Source organism: Tyto alba, unplaced genomic scaffold (assembly GCF_018691265.1).
Source record: "Tyto alba isolate M040663 unplaced genomic scaffold, T.alba_DEE_v4.0 Super-Scaffold_16, whole genome shotgun sequence".
Taxonomy (NCBI): domain Eukaryota; kingdom Metazoa; phylum Chordata; class Aves; order Strigiformes; family Tytonidae; genus Tyto; species Tyto alba.
The window spans coordinates 12,459,861-12,478,008 of NW_024881278.1; the positions used below are offsets into that span (position 1 = coordinate 12,459,861).

The window sequence follows — 18,148 nt, forward strand, 5'->3', positions numbered from 1 at the left end:
TACAGGGCTAAGAGCTGTATTTATCAGTAATGAAATGTGAGATCCTGGGAAGGACAGATGTTTGAGTCTCACCACCTGTGACAACTGGTGCATGTTATGGGATGTGACAGGATTAACAGTGAAGATACGTGCCTGATGCCAGCAACTGCCTCCCTTCACACTGGTTTGGTTTGGTGGCCTTGTTGGCTAGGCTGTGTTATTAGGATGGAAGAGCAGTGATCAATAAAGGTTGTAAGTCAGTGCAGCTTGCATGGGCAGCAGCCACGTGGTTATGGATGATGAGAATATTCCCTGTATGATTCTGAAGATTAATCTAGAGGTGGTTTGTGTCATTCAGGCCACATGCAAGGCACAGTTAGTCCCTTGGGATTTGTTTTGGTCATGATTAGTGCCACATTGCCTTTACAACTGAAATGCCCTGTATGCTATGACATGTATGGAAGCTGCATCATCTCTCCAAAAGGCAGAAGAAACTGATGTCACCTTCTGTCTTTTACTGTCTTGAAGCAGCAGTAGGTTTTAAATTCTTCTAGTGTGTCTTTGTGGAGCTGGTACGTACTTTCTTTCCCTCTGTTTAAGCAAGAACACTGGCAAGCTGCCTGCCCTCCCCTGAGAGCCTCATCCTCCAGGTTTGTTTGCACACTGCTTGCCAAACGACTAAAAAAAGGAACCAATCAGATTGCATTTGTTTAATGCATTAATGAATCTGCTTAGGTGTCATCAAGTCTAATTTCTTAGCGAGCTGTGACAGCTTAATGCCTCGGGACTGAATTTCTGAGGAGAAGTTGCAGGGTGATGGATGGCCAGAGGAGTGCTGGAACCTGAGGACTTGACCATGCCATGTCCCCCAGCCCAGAGTTAAACTTCCCTGGGTACTAATGGAAGCATGTAAACAAAAAACAAAGATGAAGGTAGGTCTCCCTTCTTGTCATTCTTGCAGCAAACATTATTTGCTTTGTGGTTAATGCCCTTTGCCAAAGGAACTTGAACTCTTTGGCTAGCTGCATGGGAGTAGATCTTATTTATTAGAGTTTGAGTCATAGTTTCAAAAAAAATTTTTTTAAAGGGTCATTTTGAAATGCAGGATTATAATAGCCTTTGTTATTCCCAGCAAAATGCATGCCAGCTCCTTCCCTGTCTCCTGTGGTGATGCACCAACGGCTCTGTAGCAGATATGTTTTTTGTATAATGACTGGTACACAAAATTCTGACACCTCTGAAAAAGCAGCCTGTAGCTAGTGTCACTGATCCCCAAAGAAACTGTGTGGTTCATGTCTCTACTCACCAGGGAGGCCACTCAAATGCTAAAATGAGAGCAGTTGGCCTTTTGGTCGATGTGAGGAGGGTGCCTGGATCCATCCATACAAGGGTCCACCAGCGCTTTTGGGGTGAGCCTTAGCAGGTGTTCAGTCCAGATTGCATTAGAGCTCAGAGGAACAGGTCTGTGATTTTCCTTCATCACAAACAGTTAGACTTGCCTTAAATGTCCAGCGTAGCAAGCTTCAGGGCTCTGCACCCAGCCTCTGTGCTCACTCCTTTGCTGGCTGAGCTGGTGGCACCTTTTGGTGTACCTCAGGCAAGGCTCCATCGCTGAATGATGTACCAATCTGCGTTTCAGGAGTGTGCGCAAGTCTTATATGCACCGCGTCCCTCCCACAGCTCCTCTGGGGATCCCCTTTGGGCTTCTCTGGGGACCAGTGGGACCAGTGAGATCCCAGTGGGCCATTCCTTCACTTCATGAAAAAAATTGGCCAAGAACTTCCTCTCGGAAGCTGTAGCTTCTCTGGGAAATTTCTAAAACTTTAAACTTCCTACAAAAGCACTAGGCATGTTAGACTTTTTTTTTTTTTTTTTTTTTAAGTGAAAACTTAACAAGGCAAGCATTTGACATAAAAATGAGAGCTTTTTTTGTTTCAGATGTTTGCATGGCTTTGTCAGATGTTTCTGAACATCTCAACTACTGTTTAGCTGAAAATTGTTTTGATATTTTTTACCCATCCTGTGGAAAATAAAAGATCACAACCAAACTATATGTTTGGAGAAAATTTGTATTTTTATTGAAGAACATATTTCCAGTGAAGCTTTTTATTGCATCTTTTAAAACAATGCACAGACAATAAGCTACATAAAGAGGCTTTATTCTATCTGTTACTCTGTGTGCTGAAGATTTTTCCCTGACATTTAGAATCAATTACAGGTTTGCTATTAGCAGTGATGGAAAAGAGATAAGGCCTAAACTGTCATCTCTTCTCATGGTTTCCTGTGATTCTATAGTTAAACCCTAACCAAAACAAACCCAGAAACAAACAACTTGAGCAGCCAGAATCAATCAGTCTTAGGGGTTTTATAATTTCACGGTCAATGTTTGTCCCACAGACCCGGAGATCTTTGGCAGCTGTAGAGAGGAATATGACCTTGCCTGAGCTTCCAGCAGAGCCTTTCACAGTATTAATCTTGCCATTAGACCCAGATTTCAATAACACTTCTTTGGGCACTTATCATTTTCCTAGGTACAAACTGCAGACCTTCATTGTCCTTCAGTAACTGCTCAAAAATCATCAAATTTGGTGTTAAGAAATGCCCACATTGATACAGAGCAGCGCTTGATGCCCCACAGCTGAGCACAAAGCTGTTCCCTGTAGGAAGCTCACCTTTCAGTCCTCTCATTTCTTGAGAGACAGCATGTCTTGTAAAAAGCCTCGCTGAAGTCTCAGAAAATGTTTCTAACTAGATGATGGAGTTTTATGTTCAAGAAAGATGGTGAAGTCCTGGCTTTGCTTTAAGATAATGATGAAACTGCCGACCTAATCGCTCTCACTCAGATGAGGAATTGAATGACACAGCGTGAGTAAGGTGTATGAAAAGAGATTTGTTTCCTTAGCAGTTGAAGTGATCACAGTGGTATCCAAAGTACCTCAGGACCGAGCGATGGGAAACCAGTGACTGTTAAGGCTGAAAACTTGTGATTCCAAGTTCCATGCCTCAGTTTCCCTATCTACAAAGAAGGGATAACCCTACTTAGCTAGTTTACCAAAATGCTTTCTTATTTGTGGCTGAATGCCTGGAGTTTCTTGTGGAAAAATGTGTGGTGGAGGCAAAATGCATGCTGCTGAACTTCCCTTCTTCCTGAGGAAAACACCTCAGAAAGGATCTCCAGCCTGAGCAAGCTTGCCGTGTAGCTGGGCAAGGCTATCAACAAGGTGCAGGGAAGAACATATTGTTGCAGCTGGAGTGCAGAGAGGATATGAGAAGGTGTTTATATACACTGCAAAACACAGCACCCCGTTGAGCTGCTGACCCTTGTCTGTGGTGAGACTGTGTGCAATCTACTTTGCAAGGCGTTGAGGAGCAGCTGGCTTGGGATCCACAATCTGGTTAACAGTCACTTCTGCCCAGGCACTAGTTCCATGGGAAATTTTTCTCCCTGTCTCCAAATTCTCCTTTTTTTGGCACTCACATGGTCTCTTCTAGATGTACTGATGTTTCAATTACCTGCTTGCCTCTAGGTGCAGTCATGAGGCCTAATTTTGCATGGAGGCTCAAATTGCTTCGAGCTCTGCCAACATGGGATTTATGTCATTTCAATACACTCGTCGTTTGCCTCTCTTCATGAGCAAACCCTGCTTCGTACAAAAGGCTCGGCACACAGCTACCAGCTTGGTAAAAAAGAGCTGTCTGCTAAATGAGCTGTTCCCAGCGTGCTGCCACCGCCTCGGAGCGGGCAGGGGCGATGCCGTTCCTCCTCGCTTCTCCCACCGATGCGCTGTGCCCGCAGAATTCCCTCATACTTCATTTCTGGCATCTAGTGTAAACAATAGCTTGGCTATTTTTCATTTGTTATTATCGTCTGCTGTGGGCTAGTGACTGGAAATCATTTTCTACCCAAGACTGACAGGGATAATGCGATTCAGAAGAGGAGCCGTTTCTCAAAACGTCCACAGGCTGGGCATGGCGGGTGTTTGATTTCAGCAGGGTCAGACTCGTTCCTCTAATTCCTATGATTTTTCACACCCCCCCCCAGCAAGTTCAATGAAAGCAAAAAGGCAGAATTGCATCCTATACGATTTTATTTCAAGAGATGCTATATAAGAGAAACAAACAAGCAAATCCCAAATCCACCGCCTCTTTCACAAAAGTTAAATTCAAGGTAGCCATGCAAAACTTCTTCTTCACTGTAGGCACAGAGTTTTGTTTAAAACAGTGAAGGTGAAAAGGAGAATATATCCATCTACCACTGCAGTCTTCTCCATTAATTTATTGTGGCCTGTAAATACTCAGATTTTGTATTTCTTTTTAAGAAAAAATCCACCAGACTGTGCCTATTTTTCCTTTCTGTAGTGCTCAGGCAGCTAATTTCTGGAGCCATAGAGGATTTGAATGGAAAGCTGCTAAAAGGAAATGGGGTCATTCTTCATCATGTCTCTTCTCCTTGTTTATTTTTCATGACATCCTCCAGTAGAGGAGAAGGAGGAAGAAGTTGCTACATCACTGTCTGTTTGAGACAGGCCGATATCTGCCTGTGAGCCTGGGCATCCTCCAGCTCACATTATGCACCTTGCCAAGCTCTGATAAGGGACTGATGGAAGCCAAAAGTGTTTTTCAGGACCTCTTCAAAGTTGGTGGCAGGTAAAATGAGTTGCAGGCCTAATTTCTCATCTCTATCTCCAATTCAAGTCTCCATCACCTTCATTACATGGATGTTCAATAGCCTGAACAAATCTTTTTCATCTGCTAGTGCTTTTATTTTTCCATCTAAATGATCGCACTTTTTTCTCTTTCAGAAATGAATGAAACAAGATCTTTTCCAGCTGTTTGTAAGACTTAAAGAAACAGCTCTGCTTCTCTGTGTCACTTTTCTGCCAGTGCATTCGGGGCCAGCTGCTGTCTGACCCACGCTGTGCTGTAGGGGGTGCTGAGAGGGCTTAGTGGATCCAGCACCCCAAACATTGCTTAGTGGCTGCCACCTGGTAAAACACGTGGGAAAACATGGATTTCTAAACATGCCTCCCCTGCACCTTCATCCCTCATCTTCATGGTGCTGTTTATATTCCTATAATCATACCTATTGTTTTACAGGTTTTGAGGTTGTGCATTCTCTGCTTGTAATTTTTGTGAGCCCTTCAAATCAGAAAGGCAGTCCTGAAGCCTCAGCCCTGCACCCCAAACTGTGCTGACAGATTTTCTGCTTGTCAGATGAATGGTATTGAGGGGAAAAAATGGGGTTCTTGGGACAAGTGCAACTAATCTTTCTGTAGGAACAGAAGGATTTTGAAGTCTGAGGACTGAACTCTGCATCACTGGGGCTCAATTCAAGGTTCTTGCCTTGGATTTAATGTGGTGTTGTGGGAAAAGGTTTTATTTTTTGTTAAGCTTTGATGTTTCGCAGCTGCCTGACTGCATACAGTAGCTCGTGGAAGCACCTGAAAGCAAGTCATCAAGGCCTGTAACCCCTGCAGTTGCACTTCAGGGCAGCAGCGTGGGCATAGCAGGGCTGCAGTTGGCACCGCGTGTTGCTCCCTAACAGCGGTCTGTGGCGCAGCCTCGGTGGAGCTGATGGATTTTGCCCACCCCCTCCAGAGATGCACCGGCCCAGGCCTGTCTCCAACATATGGGTAACCATGCTGATGTCCAGGAGATTGGGCATTCGGTAAAAAACACAGCAGCAGGGTGCAGTTTTCAAAACGGCTAAATCCTGGTAAACCTGGGGAGAAGGCTTTGGCCTTGTGAGTCATATCTGACCCTCAGAAATAGGAGAGGTGTATTTGCACACACCGGGTTAGCAAAGTGGCTCACTGGCCCAGCTTTTTGACATGCCGGTGCACCAGGGTCTTTGTCTTGTTATTTTTCTTTCTTCCCCCCCCGCCTTTTTTTTTTTTTTCCTGTGTCCATCAGCCCCCAGACTTTTTGTGTTTGCAAATGAGTCATGAGGTGGTGATTGTTTTTTTGGTTTGTTTTTTTTTTTTTTTTCCTTGTTATATAATAATGGTTCTATTATGGTAAAGCAAACGAAACGTGGACTCTCACTCAACAGCAGGTGCTAGCAGCTGGTTTCTCTGCGGCCCCAGATGAGGTGCAGCTTCGGGTGGCTGCTGACTCTTCAGGTAGCCAAAGCAAACAGACGGCAAGATGCCGTGCTTGCAGAGAGTTAAAGCCTGCAATTAGCCAAGATGCAGTTAACTAGATTAGCAACATGGGGAACCAAGCAGCCTTAGTTTAGGACCACATGATTCTGAATGAACTAGGTAGCAGAGCACGGTGCGTGTACAGTGCCTTGGATCACCAGAGGGTGTTAGAGGGGCTGTGGGCAATCCTAAACTGCACTGTTTTACTGCTGCCTCGTGCAGCTCTCTGTTCCAGTTTTTAAGTCTTCTTTGGGGACTGGCACTGTGATGTCCTTGAGTACCTGAGACAGCTCGTTCTTGTCCTCTAGGGCACACTTGCAGCTCAGAGCTTACTTGTCTGCATCCTTTTGTATCAGTGTGTCCAAGAAACACCCTGAAGTCCTTTTTTCAGTGCTTACAGAAGTTAAAATATTATCCATGGCATTTTCTACTCCACTACTATGTTGAAGAAGCACTGGAAGTAGGCTTCTGTCTCATCAAGATCCGGTCTGGAAATGTGTCTGAGGTAGGTGGTAGGTAGGTTTTCACTGCATAGAATTAGGATTCTCAGAATGGAAATAGTTTTGTAATTTCATGGAAGAATTTGAGGAAAAAATATCAAATGCTCAGGTCTAAAACTTACTTTTTCACAGAAATAATTTGAACTAGTGCCTTTTCACACATCACATCAACTTTATGGAATCACTGCATTCTCCATCAAAAAAATTTGGCAAGCTGTAGTCAAGATACTCTATCTATTGGTCTGAAAGCCCCTGGACCCCAGATATAAAGCTCAGATAGTGCTTAGCTGGCAGCTTATAACACAATACCTCTGTAAATCAGAATAGTGCCCTTAAACCCTACGTTGTTTTAGACTCCTTTTTGAAACACCTTAGCATTTTCTCCTCCAGCTGAATCAATCCCAATTGTTACCCTGCTGTAGACTGTTGTTGCTAGATCAAGAGAAGCTGTGTTTTGCTGGTTTCACTGCAGTTTATTTACTGTAAGGCCCTAAGTCAGGTTTGGAGCGCTTTTGCTTGCCTCAGTTTCCCAGTGTATTTTAACCCTGCTTGAGTCACCTCACGAGGAGGTGTTAAGTGCCACTTGTGGCGATGTAAACTGCATGATGGGCTCCTCAGAGGTATGTTGCAATATGATTATGAGTCCAAAGTATTACTGTCATAACTTTCCCTGACCTTAGTGTTTCTGAGTCTGTGTGTTTGTGCTTTAAAGTGTAAAGTTGTAATTTCCTTTCCTGTTTTCTTTCATGAGCTTTGTTCAGAAAACACATCTCCTTTAAGGAAACCGAAGCACGTTTTTCCTGAGATTTTTGTTTCAGGCATTGGCCTCAGCATGCAGCAATGCAGAAGTCTTCCACTGCAATAGAGATTTCTGAAAATGTAGATGCTGAAGCCACAGGTTTTTCTACCTTGCATGTTTTTGTATCTTAACAGCTCCTCTCTGTTTGCCTTTCATGGCATTGAGTTGCATGCCCTGCACACTTCTCTCGTCACTCTTTGGAAAATTTGATTTCTTCTTCATGACAGCCCTGGATGGAGGAAGGGTTGTAGAAGGTGGTATCCCTCTCAAAGACTTCGGGCCTCTGCTGATTAGGGGAGAGTGTCTAATGAATAAGGAAAAGCCAGGGAGGTCTTGATGCTCCCCATGGCTGGGGCAAACCAGAGGCAGATGGAGAGAGGCAGTTACAGCAGTATCTGTACTCTTCCTGTGGTCTCTCCAGCTTTTTTCTCTCATTTTCTATCACTGTGAATTCAGGATTGATAAAAATTAACATTTTAAAAATAAAAGGCCTTCATACACACTTCTTCTGTGTGTTAGTATTTCAGCTCACATTAATTTTTATCAGTGGAAGAGGCTTGGGAGCACAGCCTGTACTTGTTACTGAAACCCAGCTCTTTCCGACCAGTCTGCAAAGCTTCGTTGGCACCTCCAGTACTAAATTAATAACCTGCTTCTGCTGCTGCTGTAGGTCACGTAACCAGAAGGTCTGTATAACCTCGCTGGCTCCAGATCTGTCTGCTGGGCTCTAATTAACATCTACTCTGTGCGCTTGGGCCGCTTCCCTCATGGGCTCAGATGCCAGGCGGTATCGATCGCCCTTGCCCAATGCACAAAAGAGGTTGCCGTGGGGAAAACCCAAGGGGTCCCGATCCGGCAGAGGTGCCTGTGGACAAAAAAGAATCTGCCAGGAGGCTGCCGCAAAGGGCCGCGCTGCTCAGCAAGTGTGCTGTGTGAGAGAAAACGTGCTGAGAGGAACAGCTGAGTGGGTTTCTGGATACAAGAGTGTAAGGTGGCATGATTTCCATCCCTGCTGAGCATGGGGGGAAAAGCCCTGCTCAGCTCTGTGTGCCTGCCTGCAGTGCCCCGAGGCTTCAAAGCAGCGTGTGGAGGTTTAGCAAAATAAGTCCAAGAGGTGTTTGTTTGAAATAGAGGGGCCGTGCTTCATGCCTAGAGAAAGGGGATTTCAAGGCAATTTGCATTTTTAACTTGTGAGGGATGATTGGCCTGTTCTGTCAGAGGGGGACTGATGGAGGTGCTGGAGATGGATAAAAGAGAGGGTTTGACCTTGTAGCAATGTTTTATCCCACGGCTGTCTCAAGGAACGGCGTGGTAGCTGTCAAGAGGTTCATTTCCAGGATGCGTGTGAATGCGTGGACACTGCCCCTTCCCCACGTAACATAACGTGTCACTACAGGCGGTGCAGGTGACATGAGGTCACAGCCACATGGGTGACACTGCTGGAGGTGGAGTGGGTCTGACCCCAGTTAGACTCAGGAGGGAAGGTACTCTGTTCCTCGATTATGGCTGCAACATTTTTTCTTCCTTTTAGAAAGGAAGAAATAAAACCTTGGCTTACTGTTTTTAAGGCTAAGCATGTAGTCTTTCAAGTTTCTCTTGGGTTCAGTCTGTCCCATCAGTTTCAGTATCACTGAGGTAAAAGAAAAGAGAGTGTAAGCAGGTGCTCAGGGAGGGAGACTGGACATTAGATCCTCCTAGGTGGTCTTAGTCTGACCAGCTGACCAGCTTTGCTCTACTTTTGTCACTTCTGGTGATTTAACGAGGGTCACACTTTTCAGTGCTGCTAATGCTGTTTCCCTGTAGAACTGCTCATTCTGACATATCCAGGAGCTTAATTTTTTCACTAGAGCTGAGCTGGTAGCTCACTGCTGGACCCTTAATTAAAGGGAAAAAATGAACACTGTATTGGGGAAAGTCCTTTGAAGAGCTACTGCCACCACTATTTTGTGGTAACGTTGCTAGCTGATGGCTGGACCAGCTCTCTTAGATGATGCACACACAAGTAGGGAGACAATTCCCTACCTTAAAGGGTTTATTGCCTTAAAAGAAAGTATGGAGAAAGGTGAAAAGCAGCATTTCTGCTATGCTTGCTTTGCAGGCAGGAACTGGTGCGGATTAAGTCTTGCCTGAAGCTTGCAACACAGCTGAGGCAGAATTTTCCTTGTATCTCCTAAGGTCTAAAGCAGTGCTGGAGTCTGAGGGCAGTCCTCTGCCTCTTGTTTGTAGCAAAAGGGAGAAGCCTTTTGAGAGAATTCTTCTGTTTCGTGCAGGAGATGTCACATTTGGAGACTCATTTGCTGCAGTCAGCTCATTTTCTGCCATTCTGCGATATATAGGGTTGTTATTTTCTCACGTATCTGATTACTCAGCCTTGGAGAAGCTGAGAGAATTGCGTGGTTTAAGGTGACTCATTATAAGGCTGAATCCTTTACTCCTACAGCGACAGTACCTATGGGGTGGCTCGGCAGTGACAGGAAGATGCTTCCCTTTGGCTTTGCTGATGCTTTTACCAAGTGAGGTGACGGGCATCTCCCCAAATGGCAACAGGGTGTGTGTGCTGCCTTTGCTAGTTGGAGAAGGATTGCTGACTCCTGCAAATGGTTTTCTGTGGCTTTTTTTCCCCTGTAGGAGCTGAATTATTGTAAATTTTTACAGCTAAAGAGCCCCTTCCCCACTTACCTGTTGGCTTGCAGGTTAGATACAGTTGCTCAGGACTCACTGCTTAGTATCTGAATTCCTTTTCTCATAGTACTCACGTGGACACTCTCCATCCAAATCATTGTAAAGACGGGTTGAGCTGCTGTTCCTTATGGTTAACAGAGAACCTCATGTTAGCTCTTGCACCTCTGTACAAAATTTCTCTCTCTTTTTGTGTACACAGGTGTTTGTAAAAACAGCCAGCAGCAACCTTGTTATGGAAAATTTGCAAACTAGACATGGAAATTATGAAAATAATATTTTTACATTTGAAAGTAGTTTTTGAGTGAGCATAACTACAACCAAGCACAGTAGCAAAACTAAATTGCTGCTGTGCATTGCATATTGCATAATTATCCACAGCACAGGGGCGAGGTATAAAATATTTGTAATGGAGGTGGTGGAGAGTTCCACCTTGACAGCATTTAGTGGCGAGTGCAGTGACTGTGGCCATGCCATGTTGGAGAGGGCCAGAAATTTAGTTCTCCTCTTTTCCTAATCTTGCCTGAATGTAGTGCTTCCTGTAGGGCTGGTCTGGATTTACACTGATCTAACTGAGAGGGGTGCAAGCTCACACTGCCTAGCTAAGCAATTTATTGTGCAGAGATGTCATCAAATCCTGCAGCGAAGGGGGTGGAAATTGCCCCCTCCCTTTTATCAGTTTGCAGCAGATGCATACTTTTCTGTTTGCTTGCGTGTTGCATGCAGCTTTAGGGGTGATTCTGACGCAGCTGTCGTGAGCAGGCAGGGAGGGACTGGGACCACGTTCCAGTTCGGTGTGTCCCTGCCTGAAGGTCTGGGGGCTGCTGAGGTTCCTCGGGTGCTTGTGGCTGCAGCGCCCGGGGATCTGCCAGCCGGCCCTGCAGGGAAAAGATATTCTTTGCATCTCATGCTCAAGATTTCTTTAGAGAAGTGGTTGCTATGCAGCCTTGTTTATTCCTGGTATGTGGCACTGTGTGCTTGCTGAGCTCGTACACCTGGAAGGGGGAGCCTGCTGCCCTCCTGGAGAAGGGGCTCGGCTTGACAAATGGCTGTCCCTGCTTCCAGTTTTGGAAGCGCAGGGTCTGGAGCAGAAGAAATCCTTGTTCCCTTGTGAGAGGCAACCCACAGCGGGGCTTTACAACTCTGGGGGGGATTACAAGCTTAACAACGTGGAGCTAGATTTCCAAAATGAAGGACACGCGTGTTTGTGAAGGAGGTTGGTGGCTAGCCCTGTCTCGTGTGCTGTTGCTTTCTCAGCAAGGTGGTGCTCTGGCGGGGGCTGGCAGGAGCCGGGCAGAGGGGTTGCTTTTACTCTGTGCTCTGGTGGAGGTTGCTCAGTGCAAGCGTCTCTCCCAGAAGGCAATAAAATCTGGGAGAAAGATGTGAGGATTTTTTTCCTCGTATTTTTTTCTCTGTTCAAAAAGTTGTTTCGCAAAGTCTTAAAGCCACGCAAGGGAAGCTTCTGCTGGATGACTCCCGCTGTGTGCCAGAGAGTTTGGGTGTCTTTTAAGAAACACAGTCCTGGGAGGTGTGGAAGACGAACAATGCTTGGGGTGGTGGATGGAAGGAGGGTAGAGGAGGGCAGGCAGGAGCTGCAGAGCAGACAGGGTGGTTGTTTGGCAGAGAATCTCCTCTTCATAAGAAAATTTACATCCTGGCCTCTGCCATGCCGTGGGAGGCAGAATGAGAGCTCCCACCCTGGCTCAGGCTGCCCTCGAGCAAACAGGCAAATCCCCGCTCAGCTCCTGCTCAAACTCCCCTTGCTCTGACTGGGGCCAAAAAGCAAAAACTGTACCTTTGGTCCTTCCTGGGCTCACACTGTTATTTTCCAGGTACAATCTAGGAAGGTCAATCTCAAATCAACTTTCTGAATCGGCCCCTGCTGAGGTTTAGGTCAGTGTTACATGGCTCCTGGGGGTGATGGTTCACCCCTGCAAGTCTGCTCTTGCCTATGGTTTAAATCGCTGTGTTTCACTAAGTTTAACATTAGCACTTCACTCCAAAGGATGCGGGGGACAGGTGGAATAATTTTACTTCAAGCAAAGAGAGGAGAAGCGAACTTTATTGAGCTCACAGGCTCTCTGATACGTAAATGCCTAGTCCCAAAGCAATATCACGCTGACGAACAAACTTGCCTCCAGGTTAACCTCTGTTTTCAGAGGAGTTTATTACTAAAAGTGTGAAACTCCGAAAATTGGATCTGGGAATTATGAGGAGGGAAGATCCACAATCTAATGCATCTTGAATTCCTTTTGCGGTACTGAGATGCTGGCCTGCCACGGCAGCAGAGGGAGGACAAACTGAACTCTCTGAAGGATTGTAATACAGGGACTCTGCTCATTATCAGAGGTGTCTGCTGGTTACTTTCTCCCTTTGTTTCTCTCCTTCTCTCTCTGGAGAGAATGTCTTTGCTTCAATTTTTTTCATTCCCTTTCTTCCTAGTAATATCCATGCTCCGTCACCCCTAACAATTTAGCAAGCTGGGGCTCTGCTGCAGAAACCGCTGCTGTAATGACAATTGGTAACCATGCGTATTTGTGTAATATCTGCCACTCCAGGGCCTTTGAGAGCACTGGAAAGCTTCCAAGCATCATTTGCATTGTTCAGTTGGAGATATCGACCTGTAAAGCCGACTTATTCAAAATCTGTGGCCTGCAGAGGTCACATTTATATGCTTCTAAGTTTTTTCTGCTCTAAAGATTTATACTTCTATTTCTCTGCAGGCAAGGCAATGAGTCGGCAGCAGAGCTAGCTCTGCTTCTGCAGTCTTCCACCTTCCATGATGTTCTTTGGCTATGTTCGCTTTCAGACATTAGAAGTGATGGCGATGGGGAAACATGGTATTTTCTGTCAGGTCAGTAGGCCAAACCCTTAAAAGGTTTTGTCAGCCAGCTCTACTGTGTTGTGTGTTCAGACCTGGCAGCTCCTTTTTGTCTCTCTCCCTGTAGGCATTGCAGTTTATTGCAGGGACAGCCTGTCACTCCTTTACCTCTTAGTGGTATCCAGCTCACCCAAGGCAGATTCTGCCAGCTGGTAGGTGTTGGAAAATATGCGTTTGTCCACCTTGATCCTGCATTGGGCCCTCTGGGCACCACGGTGTGGGGCTCTGAGCAGCAGGTCGGATGCAAGACAACCCCTGTGTTTAGCAGGCATCAGCATGTGGACACTTGGGCACCCTAGGGATTTAAATGCCTGTGGAGCTAAGTGATACCTTGTAGGTTAGGTGTATTGAGGTTTTAAATATTTCAGTGATGCCTGATTGGTGGCCTTAGGCCCTGAACAAGACAGATATGTTAAATAGTGTAAAGACCAGGGAATAAATTCTGAGCAGTGGAAACTGTTGTATTTCAAGGTTAATACAGCACTAAGAACAGTAGTGGGACTTTAGTGGAATAGCTATAAGATTAATAAAATGGACAATTAAACTCATCGCATTAGAGGATATGCTCCTGCTTTTGCATGTCAGCCCAGCACCTTGTGCTTCCAATGCTTGTTACTCATAATGAAAAATTTCAATACAAAACTTGGATCCTATGTTGCAGCTGAACAAAATTGCTTCAGATCACTGAGAATTTCCCTGCCTGATAATTACACAGGAACAGGACAGAGCCCCTAGGATGCTCACTTGGATTTACCTTGTATTTATGCAGCTGTTTGTGGAAACCTGCTGTAGTCAGAGTGCTTAGAGTTGGTTTGTGCCTTTATGAAAGGTGTGTGGAACAGTATGCAGGACCCTACCAGGAGAAAACTACTGTCTGGGGAACATATTTTAGTATCCCTCTGGGATGGCTTCACACAGAACTATGGGGTGGGAGACCCCTTTCCCTGAGGCAGCTGAGAGGAAGGCACAGAGGGAGATAAGCCCGATATTTCTAAGGAAAATGCTTTTACAAGAGACTGGTGTGACCAACAAGCAGCTGGCCTAACATTTCAAGACATGGGCCACTGGTTAGACTCAATTTGAGGATACACTAGTTCAGGTGCTGGTTGTGACAGCTTCTGTATCCAGGCTTTGAATGCTGGGCACTTAGAGCCTTTCCCAGAGTCCTTCATGGCAGAAATCCTACGTGCCATGAGGACCTGCTCTCAGAAGAGAAGCAGCAGCTGATTGCTGTGTGCTTTTTCTAGTGCTAGCCCCCACAGCTTTACTGCTGTCCGCTGATTTATGCTCATACATCATTAGCACCTGGAGGGCCCTCAGGGTGAGGATATCTCTGCATGAGGCGCTCTGCAAACCCCTGCATGGGCTCAGGATCTTGCAAGTTCAGGGTCTTCTTCAAAGTCCCTCAATAAGGAGGGGAAACCTTTTAGTGCGAGGCTGGGTTATGCTCAAGGCAAAGGTGTGTCAGTGTGCTTGGTTCCTTCTCATCTCATTGTGTCCCGCAGTCACAGGAGCCCACAGAGCAATCAGTCACCCGCCTTTGGGGAACAAACACCCTTGGCTGCCTCTCCAACAGAGACTGTCAGTGGGAGCAAACTTGTGTACAGTACTCACATAACCGTGGTGTCCAGTACACCACCTCATTAGAGCTGGAATGAGGGACTGTTCAAGTGCTTTTTGAAGGAGCTAATGAGGTTTGGCATTCAGATCAGTTTATTCTGAACTCTTGATTTGCTGCCCTGGGTAAGCTGCTGCTTGTGGTAACTCTTGTTTCATGCTTGAGCAGCCCTGCTCTGCTGTGAAGCAGCCATCGCAGGAGCTTTTGATAGGGGCATTGAACTTTTAAGATCTTCCAAATGAAAGCTGAGGGCAGAATTTGTAAAAAGAGCATCACGTGGGTGGTGCTTTCACATTATATCTTTTCTGTGCTCCTTGCCATGCACAGTATATATTTGAGGAAGCAAGTTTACTGGTTCAGAAATTCCTCAAAACAGTAAGTTCAACGGTAAGAGAAAACAGATTTTGGATGTTTAACCTCACTTGGATCATTGTGCAGAAAGGCACAGGGAGCACTTCTTGTGAACTGTGTGTCTAGCTTAAGTAGCTTTGACACCAAGAACTTAGACAAATGGGGAGAGATGCAATTAGGAGCACAGGGATCTGCCACGTGATTCTCCCGCTGGCTTGGGGAAACTGCCCAGTTTCACTAGGCGATGGCTTTTTACTCTACATAAAAACTTCATGCTATGGATGCATTATGACACTGTAAGCTGAAATCCACTGGCCAAAACCCCCCAAACAACTGTGAGTGCTCCAATTTCATTTTATCCTCACAACAACCCTCTGGCTGGTGAGATATTGGGTTCAACCTCCACGGCGGCTCCAGTCCTGACAGGCTCTGTAGGGTTGTTGGCATCAGCACGCTTCACATAGCGATACTGTATGTTTGCTGTGCTGGGATGCCACCAGAGAAATAGCCTGTTAGTTGGGAAAGAAAGTAATGATAGCATTAAATAATCTCTGTTTTCATTTACTGGGTGCTAATGATCCAAAGAAGCTGAAAATCCCAGAGGATGCATTTCCTCTTGATTAACCCAGCGGAAGGATGACAAGGAGTTCAGTTACTGTCTACTGAAACATCACCAGGGCCTGGAGCTGTTGAAATGCAGCTGTGTTCCATTCTTTCCTCTTCAGAAAGCCATTTTCTAACACTTTTTTTTTTTTCACCCAGCAGTGAACCACTGCCACTGTTCTCTGTACAGAGAATGGCACCAGTTTGTTTTCCGTGCTCCTGTCAGCAGTGGCAAACAATGAATCCTGCTCACCCAGCACTTCCCCCAGGCTGCAGGCAAATTGCCATTATCATTCTGGTTACAGTGGTCTCGGTGCAAGGGAGGAAGGGCTGGCTCTACATAGTTGTACCTTTGGGGGTTTTCACATCATGTAGCTGGCCTGAATTAGGAACTATGCCCTGAATTTTGGCAATTAAGCCTTTGGGGGCCATGGAGGTGCCATAAGTAATGCCCTTCTTAATTACGCTGTATAGCGTGCTAGCATTTAGGTAGGACAGCCTGGCAGAGTAACAAAATTGAGTCAAAGAGAGCCTGGCTTTGAGTTCCAGGGTAAGTCGGCAGCAGAGGCAGCCTTCTGTCCTAGCTACAGGATACATTCATTTCTGGTACTTACTACTTTCTCTTGGGTATTTTTAATACCTTAAGCAATGGGGCATGCTCAGCTTCATTTAGGAGGTGATCTTAACCAGCCAAAATTGCCACTGGCATATTTCTTAAATATTCATCCTGTGAAATAAAACCAAAGAAAACATACCTTAATCCCTGCTTTATGCCCTAGTCCCACTCAAAATGATATATCCATTTGTTGTTTTAAAGTACACAGTCCAAATAGACCTACATTTGTCTTTTTAAGGATATTTAGTGCCTGCCTTTCATTGAAAGTAATGGGAATTAGGCTTAAAAAACCCTCTAAGTACCTTAATTCCTTGACCTTAAACTGTCTCTGTGAATTTATCTAGATTAACACAAAGGGTGAAAGCCAGAAGTGGGTTAACTGTCTCAGCCAGCTCCAGCCTTTCTGAAATCACTTGCTTTACTCCAGATGAATGCTTTGACAGCTTTTGATCAGAATTAAAGCTCTTGGGCAGGGGGTGGAGCAGTACAGGACCTTATGAACAATGCAATATGAACAATTTATATTGAAATTTACTTGAGGATACCATTTTATCTGATTGTAAATTTGATAAATAGTAGGGTACCTAAAGTCCTTATACAGGCATTCTTTGTTATTTGTTTGAGGCTTACAGAACACATTAATAGGGATCTGACTTTGCTTTTTCCATCGAGTACAGAGGAATTTCTTTTTCTGTAATAATTTAACTGTACTGTGTCTGTGATTGATCCTTCTGGCTGCACTTAGCGACCATGTGATAGTCGTTCCATTTGCAGAGCTTTAGAGGCACCTATGAGTGGATTTTCAAAAGCAGTTCCCATTGGCATCCTTCTGTACTCACTAAAGTTTATAGGAATCTTACCTCTTAGCCTAAGGTATGCTCTGCAATATCGCCTCTTACCTCTCACTTAGGCCATAAGAAATGGGCTAATATGTTTAAGGAAGTCCAAGCCCTGTATGGTGACTGAAGTCTGTGTCAGAAGGTGAAAAGAAATCTCTATAGCGTTTCGAAGTGGAAGCAACCAAACCGGTAAGGAAACGGATTGCAGGTACTGAAGCTGGAAAGTGTCATGTTTTGCTATAGCACTAACCTAAAGGGCTAAGCATAAACTTCTTTTACCCTCACATACCCTGAGAACTATAAACACTGTCTACAACTCCATTAGTCCTGTGGGATGTGCATTTGCTGATGTGAGCACAGCAGATAGTTTCTGGATATCTGGAATCCCTGAATAAGGGTTATGCTGTAGCCTCAGGCTTTCTGAGGTGTTGCAAGTGCTATAGGTACCTCAACAATGCTATAAACGCAGGCAATTTAGCTACAACAGCAGTTGTTTCAACTGCTTTTCTCCTTCCTTTCCCAACGGGTGGCAGATTTGGAAGTATTTGGCTTGCCGTTTGAGTTGTGGCTCAGAATTACTCATGGATGTGTCATAAAATGTTATCTACCACTTTCTACGGGAAAAAAATCTTGCAGACTGGTGGAAAATGTTAGAGATAGGGGTTACACACCAGTGTCCGGTAAATCCAGGTATGTTTGTATTAGAAAGGAGCAAACTATTCTACTCCCCATTATTTCGGTTGTCCCTGGGGCAAGTCCAGTGTGACATTACAGATCTTTGTTGTCGAATGTATGAAATGATGCTCCCGCTGCAGCGGCAGCGCTGAGTCGAGTGGGAAGCACTCCAACGCGCAGTGAGAGACTTCTCTCTGCTGCCGTGCTCATACAGCCATGGGGAGAGCAGCTGCTGGGCTGGAGTTATGTTTCCCCCGTTATGCCAACAGCAGCCTTCCTCCAGCATTTGAAGTTTATGGCTGTGATTTCGACAGAATGCCGAAAATGCGTAGCTTGGACGTATTTTTATGTTGTTTTACCACCACCTGATCTGGGCAAGTTTCATATTCAGGAACCCGGGTAGGCACGGCAATGCCAGGGATCGGTGGCTGTCCCTTGCACTAGCAGTGTCATTTTTCCCCATGT

At 45.4% G+C, this 18,148-nt stretch overlaps 1 protein-coding gene across 2 annotated transcripts in view; it reads left to right on the top strand.

The window, feature by feature from the left end:
* The first annotated feature begins 763 nt into the window (after nt 1-763).
* The window catches only part of TOGARAM2 (TOG array regulator of axonemal microtubules 2), a 53,982-nt gene continuing 36,597 nt past the window's right edge, over nt 764-18,148 (top strand). Inside the window, exons 1-2 of one of the 2 annotated variants that reach the window (XM_032989311.2) lie at nt 764-911; nt 12,824-12,954. The gene's annotated coding sequence lies outside the window, so the exon portion shown is untranslated. The remainder of the gene's footprint in view (nt 912-12,823; nt 12,955-18,148) is intronic. The other variant, XM_032989312.2, reaches the window with a different exon arrangement.